General features: G+C 34.9%; 1 long non-coding RNA gene across 1 annotated transcript; it reads right to left on the minus strand.

Moving 5' to 3' along the window:
* Positions 1-7,412: 7,412 nt before the first annotated feature.
* LOC140003060 (uncharacterized) lies at positions 7,413-16,040 on the minus strand. Its single transcript, XR_011811009.1, has 4 exons — positions 15,926-16,040; positions 14,522-14,680; positions 10,351-10,511; positions 7,413-8,461 (listed from the first exon to the last, which is right to left on the minus strand). It is a non-coding gene; the product is annotated as an uncharacterized lncRNA (long non-coding RNA).
* Positions 16,041-16,667: the final 627 nt, after the last annotated feature.

Consider the following 16,667-nt stretch of genomic DNA (forward strand, 5'->3'; position numbering starts at 1 on the left):
ATCTTCAAAGTCAAACCATTTAAAAGTAATGCTTAATTTTACAATTAGGGAAAATAAATGAAATTAAACTCTGTCCTTCTGTCCAGCTGATATTGAGTCATAGTTCTCAAGAGTATTTAAAAAAGAAAAAAACAACAAAACACAATTAAGACACCTTTGTAATATATTTTTAATGTCAGTAATATATAATAACTTATGATCACGTAAGAATTAAAAAACATAAGCAGTGCATGGGTATTAGTTGACCATTACCATTTCATATAGTTCAACCAGTGAATGGGAAGGACACAAACAACCTTATTCTTTGTTTGTCATGTGCATTTTCACTTCCTGTTTTGGTCACGAGATTTTATTTGTGTTTGAATGTTTACTTTTATTTCTCTACTGATTAATACTGAAAAAAAATAATATATATATATATGTATATATATATATTTTTTTTAAAAAAAAAAAAAAAAAAAAAAAAAAAAAACAACAAAAAAAAAACAATATTGTGATCTTGGAATATGGAACCAGGTCTTGAAACCACTGTGTCTCTATACATTCATTCATATTTCCCTAACATATGTTCATTTTTTTATTTAACTTTTTTATAACGGTAGGTTCTTGATACAGGCAAGCTCATTTCTCTCTTACTGCAGGAACATGTTAGTGAGTAGTTTTACTTCATTTGGCTTAAAAGGTAATAACCAATGCTCACTCTAAGGATTTTATTTATGCAGATTATTCTGCTTACTGCAATGTCTTCTTCCTAAGGGTTTATCAGATTTTCAAGACAAATGATTAATTGTTGAGTGTAATGTTTCCTCTACAACACTGAAAAATTCATGGGTTAATGTATTCATGTTAAGCAGGTGACATGAATATGTCACCTGAGGTATCCACATCAGTTACTATTTTAATTACATGCATTTTCTTGCCAATGCCTAGCCTGTTCATAGCAAAGCTATCAGCAAGACTAAAAGATTTATTATTGGTCTATTCTAAAATAGCTTCGTTTAGAGAAGAATCCAAAATAGTGACTGAAGAATTAATTGGAATGATTGTTCAGCATATCATACATATGTACAACATATTGCATAGCAGGAAAAAATATTCAGAATACGTTTCCTGTTTTCCAAAATTCATGCAGCTTAAAGTACAGTGATTAATGGCACATTCTCTTTGTAAGACACCATACTGTTCTTAGGTGGGATTCATGTATTGAACAAACACATTAAACGCAAACGTAAGCAAAATCTGTCAAGTGTTTAAAGTCATGCTTCAGGCTTTTGTGAACCAAATATTGTTCTTAGAGGCTTGCTATGCAATAGTCTATGCATATTGTCTATAGTATACACTAGTCATCTTCTAGGTATATATTATGCCCTTGAAGTAGAACAAGAAAACTATACAATACTGCTCAAAACTTAGGGTAACAAAAAAAATGTTTTTTCCCAAAAATGGCCAGAACCTCTCTTCTTGCCATTGCAGTGGTCACAACTCTTTATCATGTTCCAGTGTTCTCACAAAAGGAAGATGAGACCTTCTTCTCTTCCACTACCTGATGACTTGTATCACATCTATGCAAAGTGCTATTATTTATGTGCCCTTGGTCTTTAAATTCTTCCTGTATTCTAAAGCATTGCCCCAGTTCTTACAAACATATTTATCTACAGTTTTTATTCAATAATATTGGTTTAGAGAATAAAAATATTAGGAGATCATTGATCATATTAAACACCAACCCTATATATGCTAACATGAGAATTGTGTAAAATAACGGGAAAAATATACTTTTTTTTCTTTTTTTTCTTTTTTTTTGGTGCATTTGTGTGTAGTTGGTTTTTGTTTGTTTGTTTGTTTGTGTTTTTTTTTTTTCTTTTAACATGAAACTTGTAGTTCTTATGGAGTTTTTAGTTCTAGGAAGAAATAGTCTTGTTTGACTGGCAGGAACAATGTTTCTTTACTTATTGCAACCAGACAAGGACAGTATATAAGAGATTTTGACTAGCATTAATGTCAGCCCAAGGGCTAATTCCTATTGAATGTTAAAAGAAGATGGACATCCAAATGCCATTTTGTGTTACTGAAAATATCTCCAATCATTAATACTCTTATCTGAAGTGGATAATCTCCTTCTCTCTGCCTAGATCTGCATGCCTGTATGTGTGTGAGCATGAATATACAGATACTAACTTAAATTCAGAGTCTTAATATGTTAAGATGCAGAAAGTGAGTTGAATCCATATTAGTGAATTAACATGAGGTAAGTCTCTAGCCACTGGGTGTCAATACTGATACGTTACATCAAGGAAGAAGAATTTAACAGGCAACAAAAACAAATATTTCTAAGTAGACAGTCGAATATTTAATATGATTGGGAAATCTTCTTACTCCTTCCCTACTACACAAACGTGCACATACAGGAATTAAGCAGATATAAATATGCCCATTTCTCCTATATGAGAATATGTTTGTGATACAATTTGATTGTGGAATTTGGTGCTTACCCAAATTCATTGTTTCAGCTGTGTAGAATACCACATTTAATTCACAGGAAAATTTTCATGAGGACAAAAGCTTTATTTTTGAGGAGTGGGAGGTGGGGAGGGTGGAGGAGTACCTGAAGTCTTTGCAAAAATCTGTGAAGGGGTATCAATTAACTGTGTGTGTTTTTCAGCTCTTTAGCACTCATATTCCTAGTTTCTTCCAAAAGAGCTATCTAGGCCTACTGATTTTCAAGACAACAAGGAATCTTTGCTCACTGTGGTGCACATAGCTATGCTGGATTAATGTATTTGTGAACACATATTTCTGCAGCCATTGCAATGGTAGTTTTTACTTTGAAACTGCTTAAGTAAAAATGGTAACTGTGCTGATACAGTCTAGAACCAGTTTGCAAGAAATAACTCAATACATTTCTAAACCTCCTTTTTTAAGACTGTAACGACAGCAATGTTCACTGTTATCTTTAAATACCAAAGTATTAGCTTCACAGCAAATTTTAAAATACTTGAGTACCAAAATTCACAAATAGGATTTTTTTTAATCTCACACAGTTGTGAGGAAATATTTGTAGTCACCTTCATCCTCCCCTACATTTTAAAGGAAATTACATTCTTACTTTTAAGCAAGCAGTTATGATTAAAATGATTTGCTGCCAAATCACAAAATTGGCAGCCTGAAACTGCTGCAAACTTCTAACATCCTCTTATTTTTCTCACCTTTTTCTTTACTGTCATAGTTTCACAGCATATAGTAACTGTATTTAAACCCAGTCAGGATCATGTCCACGTAGATTCATGGCTACTTATAACATAATTATACTGTTCATAACAGAAATTCATAATTACGCTGAGCACTCTTTGTTCAATTTGGTACAAAAACAGACACCCCATATGCCAGTTATAAATACTTACCTGGAGATTATCACAAATGAGAATGATCTGGGAAGAACAGACCTTTTTGGATCCCATAAATTGCTTTTCCACCAATGAAGATCTCTCAGTAGAAACTTTAGAGTAGACACGTGATGATCAAAGGAATGTTCCATTGTTTGTCCCCCCCCAAAAAAAAAAAAAAAAAAAAAAAAGAGAGAGAGTAATTAAGCATTCTTATTCTCCTCCCAGTCAATATCCAACCTATACTAGAAAACTGAAAATTCAACCAGCTGCCATGATCACTGAGTGTAAGTCATGTATGTATGTTAAATACAGAGAGCGCTAAGCTCATTTTTTGGTCTACGTATTTACAGCATCTGAATACACGTCAAAACAGAACTGTGAACCTTTAGGCCTCTGGTACATTCACCATAAGTTTAAGAAAAGGAAGATTTAAGTTATGGAATTGCAGTGCCAGTGCTCTAAGAAGTTGATAGAGAGTCAATGTATCCCACATTACCATCTACTTTTTCCCAATACATCTCCAATAACAGCAGAAAATTGAATTTCACCATAGTTCATGTGCAAGAGAAGGCTATCCCAACAGTGCCAGCAATATTGGATTTCAAAACAACATACAACAGCTGCACTGGGACACTTTTAGCAAAATGTATGGAGCTGACAGACAAACAGTGAAGACAGTAGACTTAACAGAAGAATATAGAGATTGTATCTGGCTGTCAGCCAGTGGAGAAAGAAAAACACCTGACAAAACAGAGCACATCAAACTCCCATCCCATCAAGGGTGCATTACTACTGATCTCAGGTGGAGGCTGACAGCTTGGTCTCAGTGTATTTTTACAATTCTAGTACTAATCAACAGAACTCCTGTCACTGAACTTGTCCATCGTTAGGTCAGGCATGCATCTCACAGGAATTGTTAACTATAGCTGATACTGCCTGAGGGCAGTGGGGTGGAGTAGGTGCTATCTCAGGTCCTTCCATGCTGTTTCCTACTTGAGAAGGCTATTGATGCCCTACTTAGGCACTGTGATTTATTCTGTCATTGTGAAGGTCCTCCCAAGGTCATTAGCTCTGTCACTGAGAGTTAGATTATATCAATATTTTTCCCGCTAAGGATTATATTACATAACACACAGCCCCATTGAATTCAGTGATATTAGGGAACCAATATTAATGCTAAATCTGTGAAGCATGGAGTATCACAAAGGTATTCAGGCGACAAAAGCTAACAGTAATGTTTGTCAGTTACTCAGTTCCAACATTGTGTATGAAATTGTATTTATGAGTAGAACAATTCTCAAGATTTCTACATCCAATGAAGGACATAAACACCTACAAACTCAATGCTTTGATCAAAACAACTTCCACAGTCATAAATTAGGTATGCAAGCTACCTTCATGCTGCACTGGGAAAGTTGATGAGGTGGTGTGGAAACTTCAATAGAAGTAATCTTTTCTGGCTATGTTTTGCAGCAAAGACCTGATACTACTCTATTAGTTCATCAGGCACAAGCAGAAAACCATCTCCCAGGAACCTCCTACTGGTATTTGACCCATGATGGCCTGACCTCAATACTCTTTTCATAACAATTAGAAGTTGATCTCGTTGATATGCCTAAGAACTACTTTAAAGAAGGAAGTAAATGTGAAATACTGCCATTAACCATGCTTTAATTCAGGGAATGAAGTTATTTAGGAATTTTTCTCAAAACCAATTTAAATCCATTGACTAACTGCTCATCTATGATACCTATTTAGTCTGGGATCTTCCTAGGTTTTTAAAGGCAACAGGCACCTATGCCTCACTAAAAGTCAGTGGGATATTAGTTGCCAAGCCATTTATGTTGTTTAATGAGACACTGCTAAGCCTTTGTGCAACATTTGCAATGGCAACTTACTCTTACACGCAATTGATCATAGTAGGACTATCTGTAAGGGTATGGGCTAATAAGAAAGTACTGGAGACATTTAATTTGCCCTTGTACCATAGCACTAAAATGTCCAGTATGGATCAATATGGCGAAACTGCTGTGAAATCTGTAATTTTGGAATTTTCCAATTCTGGCTCTGCATTTTTCTGTAAATTCACTATTTTATTTTAGAATAAACAAAGAAGCTTAATATCTTCTTTGAAATGTCTTGAAAAATAATTTATTCTACTTTAACAGATCATTAAGAGCCTGTGATATAGTTTAAAAAAAAAAAAAACAAAAAAACTTTTCATTAAAAACACATTCAAAATAAGATCTTGCTGGAGTTCCTGCCTTGAATCAAAACGTCTCCTGACAAATCATTCTTAATCACAGTTCACTACACTGAAGAGTATTTTCCAGAGGTTTATGGTGAGCTACATTAAAAAAAAAAAAAACTAATAAAATCATTTAAGTGAAGATTTAGCATATTCGGTATTCCATTCCACAACAGAAAAATAAAGTAGAAAATAGGTAATTAGATGTTCAGAGACTAATTCATAAAATAATACAAAAGTTGTCTAGAGATCTTGGAGGGTGGGAGTGGTATTTTTATTCTGACAGCAAATATTTCTAAAGGCAAAAAATAGAAAACAACTAAGTAAATACACAGCTTCAAATGCCATAGCAGTTTCATCAGCAAGGTGAGCAAGGGTCTAGAGCACCTCTCCTATGAAGAGTGGCTGAGAGAGCTGGGAGTGTTCAGCCTGGAGGAGATTATGGTTATAGAGGATCTTATCAAGGTATACTTAAAGGCAGGGTGCAAAGAGGATGGAGCCAGGCTCTTCTCAGTGGTGCCCAGTGCCAGGAAAAGAGGCAATGGGCACCAACTGAACCACAAGAGGTTCCATCCGACCATCAGGAAGCACTTATTTACTGTGAAGCTGATGGAACACCGGAACAGGTTGCCCGGAGAGGTTTTTAAGATCTCCCCCCACAGACATCTTCAAAAACTACCTGGACACATGCCTGGGCAACCTGCTGTAGGTGTCCCTTCTTGAGCTGGGATTTTGACCAGAGGACCTCCAGAGGTCCCTTTCAGCATCAGCCATTCTGTGGTTCTGCGATTCTCCTAAGCATTCTACCTTTATTATTGCTTTTCAATACACAATATTTTACTCGTCTAAAGCTGCTCATCACATTGCAGTAAACATGATTATTTTCAGCTCTGTCACCTTCTCTCTCACTTATTCCTCATACTGTTCTTATGTGAATTCATTCAGGTCAGACTTCTCACAGCGCTGCCTCTAAATAACTTGCACAGCAGTTGGGTAATCCTTTAATAGAAGAATAAACTGGTGCATATTGATCTCTACTCCTTCCAGTAATTAAAATTAATTAGTTTTTCCATCTAAGACAAATATAATAGTTGGGACTGTACATATAAGGAAAGAATCCGAAATAATAAAATACTTAGAACCACACTGTGTCCTTTTCATCATCCAACTACTATGTATAACAAAATCATTTGTGAGCATAAAGTTACTGTCAGAAGATGTGCTTTGTGATGCAGACTTATCCTTGGTAGGTCAGTGAAGGAGCTTCCAGTAAAAAAGCTTCCACCTGATAAACTTATTTCTCTTATAACAACTAATCTCTCTGCATTTTCTCTGAAATTTCTAATTTCTGTTAGAAAATTGGGTAGCAATGATGGAGCTAAACCTACAGTCCAGAGAGCAGAACACACTTGCACGTTAGGGTCATGTAGGTATCCTATGAATTAGGGAGTTTTCAAAGAAGTCAGACTGTAGTTGCTGAGTTTGAGTGAAAACTGAATGATTTAGTTAACTGAATTAGTTAGTCTGAGGCTCTGATCTCAGTGCATGTTAAATGTTTGCTTGTTACAAAGAAAACATTATGTGTTGTAAGTATAGTATTTTGCTCGAATTTGCAAATTGTGACAAGCTATTTGAACAGATGTCTTTCATAAATACAACTTTCTGACTCCTACTCTTAAGTATTCAACAAAAAAACGGGTAGAATAGGTGGTAGAATTCTATTCTTCTGCTTTGGATAAAATGGGTTACTACAGGGCACCAACTGTGAATGTTTGGTGTTTGACTGCTGTGTTCATTATTGTTCAAACATGCTTGAAACACCAGCAAAGTTCCATGACTGTTTCATATTTCTAGGCATTACCTGTGTGGAGCTCTCTTCTGAGGCTGTTTCAGACCTGAAAATTATTCTGCTAGGCAATGTTGGGTTGGAGTTGCCTCTCCTCAACATCCCTTACCACCTTAATTAAAAAGCTATAATTGTCCAATGAAAATATTCTATAGTCCTTTTTCTTCATAGTAACTGGCTATAGGTAGTCTCAGGTATCTCCCTGTTACTCAAAATGTCCTTGTAACTCAGAAGAAATTCTTGCCAAAAAAAACCACAGATCTGAACTTCGGTAGTCTTTTGCTAAGAAAAGACATTGTCAATGTAATTTATATTCTTGGCTGACTCGCAGAAGAAGCTGATTGTAGAATTCAAAGGCTACAGTTTACTACTGCATCCCTGTTTCAATGATGTGCAGCTCAGACAGTTTATTCAAGTATTTAAGAAAATGGGGAAGAGGTAGCACAAGATGACACACTGCTCATAATATGGATTCCAAGAATGTTTCAGCTCACCCAGCTACATTTGGGCAACAGCTAGGCTCCAGTCAACAGCATTTAGAAGGTTATTGTCAACCCAAATAATAAAAGCAGGTACCTCTAATTAGCTTGGTAACTGTCTTGGTTCCACTGAATAAACTGATTCATTTTATTGACATGGGAACCTAGACATACTGGTCAGACACGAACTTCTACATTTTAAGCATCAAAATTAAGGAAAGGTGAATCCCCTTAGTGCAGAGTGAGATGAATCCTATCCCCAATGCCCAAACCCAATATTCATATCATATTCCTAACCACACTGCTTTGAGTTGCTTAGGAGCCTGTGGATCCTAATCACAATTTTACACACACAGACATGCACAATATGGCACACAACAGTTTCAGTGATATCGTCAGCACTCAAATATACTACAAACCTCATGGTAAAATTCATCTTCCATCACTGCAGTATGTCCAAAATACAGCTGCTCTTACGCTCTGTGCTTCCACTCTGAAGAAGCTTCGTGCAGTAAGAGCAGAAAAGGTAGTTATAGTTAGGTATAAAGGTAGTTTTAAAGGTAGTCATTCCTTCTGTCCCACTTCCCATGCATTAACTCCCATGTAAGCAGTAGTATAACCCACTGAATGGGGACTACCTTATCAAGTGAAACCAGGAAAATCAGCGTGTGCCCAGTCCTCTCCACACTATTATATCTTACGGCTACATAGACTGTGAACTGTTGTGTAATGCCTTACAAGGCACTGAAAACAGTGGCTCCTCTTCTAATATAAAGCTTCAAGTACTATAATAATGTTTTAATTTGCTTCTCTCTCTTCAAGAAAGTGTAAAGATTTTCCTCTAAATCTCAGACATTCTGCTGCATTAAAAAAGTGACTCATAAAGAATTTCATTTGACCTTTCTCTGCAAAACACATTTTCCTTTTGGATTAAACATTCTTTTCTTGATTGTACTTTCTTTAATCCAAATGCTTCAAAAATACCAAAACACAAGAGGGAGATTCTTGTGATATATCATAAAGCCAAATGCTATTTTACTTCATACTACAAAAAGAGAACTTTCTTATCTTAGAAGATATTATCATTTGCTTTTCCCATAAGCAAAGAGACTACTTTAGAACACAACAGTTAGAATATTGAATCTTACTGATTCAGCAAAACCCATTTAGCTGTACTCAGTTCAGCAGTAATAAAAATATATTATCCTTCTTTAACAGGAAACAAATTTGTAATTGTCTTTTAAAAAACAAACAAAAAAAAAAACAGTAGTTTAGTAATTATTCTACAGGTTCACAATAAAGTCTGTCATTTAAAAAATGTCTGCCTTTCCTTCCTGTGTTACATTATTTTTTTTCCCCTTTAGACACATGGTAAGGGATAGACTTGAGCTATGAATGCATTTCATATCAGCAATTCACCTAGATCTTTGACTAAGAACCCCACTTTGTATCATTTTTAGAGATTTTACACTTTAGAAATTGAGGCTACAGTTTACAAAGACAGAAATCTTAAACTATTTTCTACAATCTGTATTTTGTCACAAAAAAATAAGTAAGTAGAGAGCCTTGCACCCACTGCTAATTATAGTGGGGTTGAGATGAAAATTTTAAGACATTTAATCATGGCCATGTAGAATTACTGACGTTGCATTAATTGTGTTAAGTACCTATCTAATAAACCAGAGTTACTATCCACTTAGCTCTACAAAGAGCAAAATCAATTTTAAATTAGTTTATGTAATATAATAACTTACAATAAAACAACTGAACACAAAGAACAATGCAGATACCCATCTGCCTTGCTGTCTTTCCCATGCAATGAAAACAGCTGATGAATTCCAATAAAATTTGAACTCTGATTTCTAAATTAATCACAAGCCTCTTAGTTTCATGCAGTCCATTCAGTACCAGGCTCTCACTGGCTAATATGATCCACACATACAACTATGATTCATGAAGCAAAGAGAAAAATATAATTCACATGAATATGAGGAAGTACATACTGTGACAATGGAAATGAGATAAGTGATATATTAAAACAGAGACCATGAAGAAAAATCAGAATTATTTTCACTCTAGAATAGAATGGTTTCCTCCTAAGCAATATGGGACACATGGATGACTACTGCACAATTGTTTAGATAAGAATTCAGATAGGTGCATAACAGGGAGTAACTCTATAGGCACGGAGGTGCACAACATGAACACATGGTCTTTCCCATCTCTTTCATTCTCTGATTCCTTAACTTTTATAATAGGATTTTATACATACATATATATATATATATATATATACACACACACATATATATATTATTATGACCAAAGAATGCTAACAAAGAAAGGCTACATCGTTACCACAAGTTGTGCTTGCAGGACATCTGTACTCACCCCTCATCATCCATTTTGTAACTCGCACATTTCCTTCTTTATTTGGATGTCATATTGTTTGACAGATTCCTCCCTCCCAAATCAGTTCTGTTTTCCTCAGTTTTCTCCAGTTCTGTTCTCTTCTTTCTCCAGAGTCTAGTTTTATTTTCAGAGTATCATTTCTAAGGAGCATGTGATACACAGACATGACTATTTGATGTTCAAGTGCAACAGTAAGTCAGGTCAGGACAGAATGGCAGGAACAGAAAGATATTTTGTTGACCAGTTTCTCCCAGTCTCCCTCTCCCTCTGTCTGTTCACATGCAGAGAGAACACAGGTGACACTTATGGAGGAAGATTTAAGAAAATACCTTGTTTCTATTAACGTTGTGTTCTACCTGTGATGTAGTGTTTTATCTACACAGCATCTGAAATACCAAGTTCAAATACCACTACGGACATATAAAATTATGTGCGCAGTTTATTTTCTTCAGCCACTGTCCCCCCAAAAAATCTTGTGCTACTTCTGCAACACTATCTGCAATATCTAATTCTTTTCATTTCTTTCAAATAACTTCAATTAAAAAAAACTTCAGTGATTGAACAGAGTCAGATTCTGAAATGGAAGAAAATTAACAGGGAAATGGTCAGATTTACTATGCTTTCTTTTAATTCTTCCAGCTACCTGTTAAGAACGAAAATTTGTTTTTGTTGAGAGCCCATAGTTTTTTAAAATCACTCTCTTAAAATAAGAAAATGACCAGAAAAGACATTGCTTTTCTGTTCTCTATTACCTTAAAAGTCTTGTTCATTCACTATCACTAGATAAAATTCCATTTTTATTCTGAAATTCTGTTGAAAAGTACTTTTGTCAAAAAAAAAAAAATCCATGTGTTTCAAATAAATACATTTTAAGGGCTCTTACTACTGAGTTAAACTTTTTTCTAGGCCAAAGCATTTGATTATTGCAATTAAAAATTTAACACTTGATATTAACAATCACCTCTCTAGCAAAAGTTCATTGTATTTTCAAAATATATATTTTTTAGCCAAAAATTAGAGACAATAATATATTTCTGACTATATCTGCCTATTAGTAGGACTCTGCAACTTTCAAACCTCCAACAAGGAGGTCAGAGAAAAGATTTTTGAGATTTCATTATGACTATTATCATTGTTAGTGATAAATATGCAGTTTGATTTACTAAAAAAAGTAAAAAAAATACTGTCAACTTATTACGGAGCTAACTTATAAGAAGAGGATTAAGTATACGGACTTTCAGCAGCAACTAGGAGCTCTGGTCACTGACCAAAACTGTGCTATGCAACTTGCTGTAAAAACAGAGCAAAAAGACTTTTCCAACTGTAAAATTAGCAGGAAACAGGAAAAACATAGATCTTTTTGCAGAGCACAAAGATCACCTCTGCTTAGAAACAAGATAGTAAATTTAGTGCATCCACTTAATGTATTTGTAAAAGGACACCCTTTATGCCAGTGACTGTATAGTCCAACACCCAATCTAATCTTTAAAGGTCCCTTCCAACCCAAACTATTTTATGACTCTATTACTATGTAATAAATAACAGGAACTTTCACACTTTTGCAAAGGGACCCATCTTCAAAACAGATAGATACACAAAGACAAGCATTCCCTTGATCTAACATCTAAAGCACAAAGATAATTTAGCCCCAACAGGCTGTTCCATGTTTTAGTACTTCTTCACACTGTAAGGTTTATTAGGATTCCAGCAGTAAGTATCTTTTCTTTCCTAATGGAACATAAAATTTTACTACTTATGTATTTCTTTCTTGAAATATTTATAGTGCACCATTTGGTTTGTGATTCATTTTCATTAAAGTTCTTTTAAAACTGAATACTTTGATTTTTCTGGATCTGACTCCTGTAGTTCCCAGCTCAGGTCTGCAGGTCAACAAGTGTCTGGTGCCAGCTGGCTTTGTACTGAGACTTCACATAGGTTGGCACCTGCATCTGCATTAAAAAAGCAGGGTGATACCCTAGGCTTCTGACTCAGACTAAGAAGTAGGAACTGCTTTTTCATTTCTGACTATGTGAGAATTTCATGGCATGTGGCCATTTCGAAAAAAAAAATACATATATATATATATATATATATAGCTTAAAGTGAATTTTTTGTATGATGATGTCAGCATAAATTTTATTTTGGTGTGATTGAATCACATGACTGGATACTAAGCCATGTTTCCCATTCAATTTTTTGGAAGTTTGTTAAAAGCTATGATAAAAATTAAGTAAACAAGTTTTCTCAGCAATTCAATAAGATGTTGCTCTCCAGGCTTAACAGCTACTATGGAAAGACTAAAAGTCAAAAACCCAGGAAACATCCAGCTTTTAAATATTTTTCAAGTGAGGTACAAGGATAATTATTCTGCCATAAATCCCTGTTACACATCACATTTTCTCATTTGCAGGTTGAACTTTGTGTTTTATCTTATCCTCCAGCTCTTCATGTCCAACATTAAGCTTTAATAAAAGCACCCACATTCCTGAAATGCCTTAACTCTATCCACTCTTGTATCATAGAATCATAGAATATCCTGAGTTGGAAGGGACCCTTAAGGATCATCAAGTATCATATTTGCCTTTACCTCACCTATATTTGTAACTAATTATTCCCCTAAAACTTACTGTTTTGCATCTTTCTCATCTTCTAGTTTTGTAATATTAACAGTTAAAGTGTATTTCCTTTCTAATTCTCTGAGAGCTAAAGTTTACACTTTAGACAGATTCTACAGTTTAAGCGTTGAGGTGGATAATGTGACCATTTGTCTGAGCCTCGAGATATTAGGTAATAATCTGGAAACATGACTTCTAATCAAATTCTTTAGTTTCATTTAAAAGTAAATGGAATACATTCTTGCCCTTCTACATAAAAGTTTCAATATTGATTATATTCATCTGGCACCTTGACTAATATCATGCTCTGCTTATAATGCAATATTAACATACAAAAATATTCTTACCCTGATTTGGTAATTGTATAGTTTATTCTCACTTTGGCAAGAAGCACTTCTAGCACCGTACTTGCTTCAGATTATTTTTATTTATTAGACTTTAATAAAATCTACAAAAGGGTACACTGATTTATAGTGCTTTCAAAGAGCAACATAGCCTAGTCTCTCACTGAATTTTGGTATGTTTAATTAGGAATTTATATGACCTCCTCTAAATCAGCCATATGGTTCTTACAGAAGCTTACTGTGCAGCAGTCCATATTGTACCTGATACTGTGGAAAAAAAACCTGTAGTTACTCTCCAGTGTTGCTGATGTAGTACTTTTCATAGGCACAGCAAGTTGAAAGGATTTAAACGATACTGAACAAGTAGTTAACAGAAGGAATTATTAATGTTTGTGTTTCCCCCTCAAGGGGAAGGAAGTACAAATGACTTGGGTGATTAACCTTTTCAGGAAGTGATCAACTCATTTCCTTGGATTTGATTTAAAGTGGAAGCCCACCTGAGTCACAGAATCACAGAATCACAGAATTTCTAGGTTGGAAGAGTCTTCCAGTAGCCCTTAATAAGATAAACTTTTATATGTCATTATCTCAATTACTATTCTGAGGTAGTTCTACACATGCCCTTACATTCCTTTAACAGACGTAAGAACCTGTTTTCCATGAATAGTCATGTATTGTTTGGTCATAATTGCTGAGGCTCAGGAATAGTTGGGCATTAAGACCACATGAAGTTCAGATCTTGGAATCCCATATAACTGATGTGTGTGCACATAGAAGCTTTCATTTCAAAGTATATCTGGTACATGCTTTTGGTCTTATATTGCCTAAAAGTGTATAGTAAATGCACTCTGCTTTTTTTTTTTCAGTGCAAAGATATACTTGCACCTTAAGACTGTGAAGACTGTGAATCCTGTAAAAATAAAACTATACTTAAAACAAAAACAATAGATTCAATTACTTTTTACAAAGATTTTTTTTTTTTTTTGTAAGATCAGCAATGATATCAAATTCCCAAGAATAACTTGAATAAATAAAAAAGAGCTTCACGAGGGAAAGGCAAATGTTAATTTTAATTGAGAACTGAAAAAATGATTATGAGAGCTGGACTTTGACATTTTTTTCCCTTCTGATGATACTTCAAAGACTGATTTGCTAAAACTATGATGCCCGGATAAAAATGGAATTATATACCTAGCTTATGTACAGTTTTTTTCATTGCTGGAGAACAAAAACCTCTGTTTTTTACAGAAGGTTCCTGCTGCCACCCAGGAACGAAGGATTCAGTCTCACAGTGAGGTAGTAGAAAGGAAGTAGCATTGGAAGTTCCATCCCTGTCAGCTGGACGGAAACCTAAGAAGGAAGATATGCTCACTGAGGAGAAACTAGCATATGGAATCAAATCAGCGTAGAGTAGCTCTGGCTATGCTTTTATACTGCAAGTTTTACAAAGCGTTATAATCCAACAACTCATCTTTGAATGTGTTCTACAGAATCACAAACTTATTTTCATAGGAATAATATGTTTGCAGCATATACTCATTCAAATATATGGCATACACAAAGCACAAGATTGCAGCTATGCTAATCCAGTAACACAGAAATTCAGCTAGAAGTAGAATAGAATTAGTGGTTCCATAAAATACAGAAAAATGAAGACTAGAATTGGCAGCTATTCTACTCTGTGATTGATATTCTATGTTATAGCATCTTGTTGGCACATAAATAACTGCTCTGACAATGGCAGTGCAGAATTTATCCTGCATTGATAACTTTAGCCATCTACTTTAGATCATAATATATCAAAATTTGCAAATACAGAGCCACCAGAAAAAATGATCTTGTTGGAATGTCACCTTCCTACTCAGCTGCTCTTATCTCTGCTTTGTATTCCAAATCTCATCTCTTTACTTTAATGTCAAAACAATACATTATTTTATTGCATGAGCCTTGAAGAGCCTATGAGAAAGTGAGCTATGTTCTCTTTTCTCTCACCAAACATTGGCAGGCATATAAACTGCATGGCAGGTATTAAGAATAAGAAGAGCTCCACTGAAGTTGGTAATGTCTGATGATTTATACCCACTGAGAATCTGACCTGGATTACCAATTGCAGAATCATTCCTGTCCTTATTTATAGTTCTGCAACCTCACTGCAAAATGAACTTTACAGGTGTAGCTTAGGCTCTAACTGAGCTTATGGAATATTTATGGATGGTGATGATGCACGAAAAGAAAAGGATTTTGCTTGGCTTTCACTTCCACCTGAGCTTTCATTTGGACGAACAACGCTTGTTCACTAACATCAATTCTTGTAGTAGAATTTTTAGGAATCTTCCACTGAAACAATGGATTTCAATACAGGAAACATAATCTCATGCATCTTTACTATGCAGCCATACCTTTCATTTGTTTTTAGATACATTTTTAAGCAACTATTTAAAGCAGTCTTAAGGAACTCTCATAACTTTAGAAGCCTATAGTTAAACATTCCAACAAGAGGTCCTCTAACTAATATTAAAACCAGTGAAGAGTGAAAAGCTGTTTTCTACCTTAATTATACAGAGCAGCTTTTATTGTCAGTAAAAGCAAACATACCTGCAACATCTTCAGTATATGCAGTGAATAAGTGTACTACCACTATTATGTTCATCCATGTTCAATTTGAATTCATAGTGAAATAAGTGAAGCGTAAGGCTGCTGGCATTATCCGAAATGAAGCATCATAAGCAGAGGACAGAGAGCTTGTTCAGTCTAGCAAGAAAAAGGCCAGAAGAATCCTGGATGTCTGCAGGAAGGCTCAACACGTAAGATAGCTATGTGAACTAAAAGAAAATGTGAGCATAATAGCAAATGGTTCTTAATTGGCAATCAATAAATTTAGCCTGGAAACTGTGAGATGTTTTAACACGCAAGTTCTGTAAGTGCATTCCTATAGGAATAGCAAGGAGAAAAAGCTTTGCTCCCTTTAAAGTTTATAACAGTATTACATGATGCTATGTCTATGGAAGGAGGGGACTGCATCAGATACACAGAAAACCCTATTAGCCTCATGCTTCTAATTCATGAAAATTTGTGAAAGATTCTCAGTTTTTAAAGGGAAATAATTAAGTGGAGAATAAATGGCACCTTCACAAAGGTATCAAGTCTAAGAGGCAGAATTATTTATTTATTTATGCATTAGGCGGACCACAGCTAGTCTAAAAAAGTAATTTTGAAAGAAGCATGGCATCACAAAATCCTTGTGATGAAACCCTAAGCCACCTAAGCTAACTTCTCCAACATGGAAAAATTAATATCCAATATAAATACGTTGGATATATACTTTAGGAATATATTA

Source organism: Anas platyrhynchos, chromosome 8 (assembly GCF_047663525.1).
Source record: "Anas platyrhynchos isolate ZD024472 breed Pekin duck chromosome 8, IASCAAS_PekinDuck_T2T, whole genome shotgun sequence".
NCBI classification, from domain to species: Eukaryota; Metazoa; Chordata; class Aves; order Anseriformes; family Anatidae; genus Anas; species Anas platyrhynchos.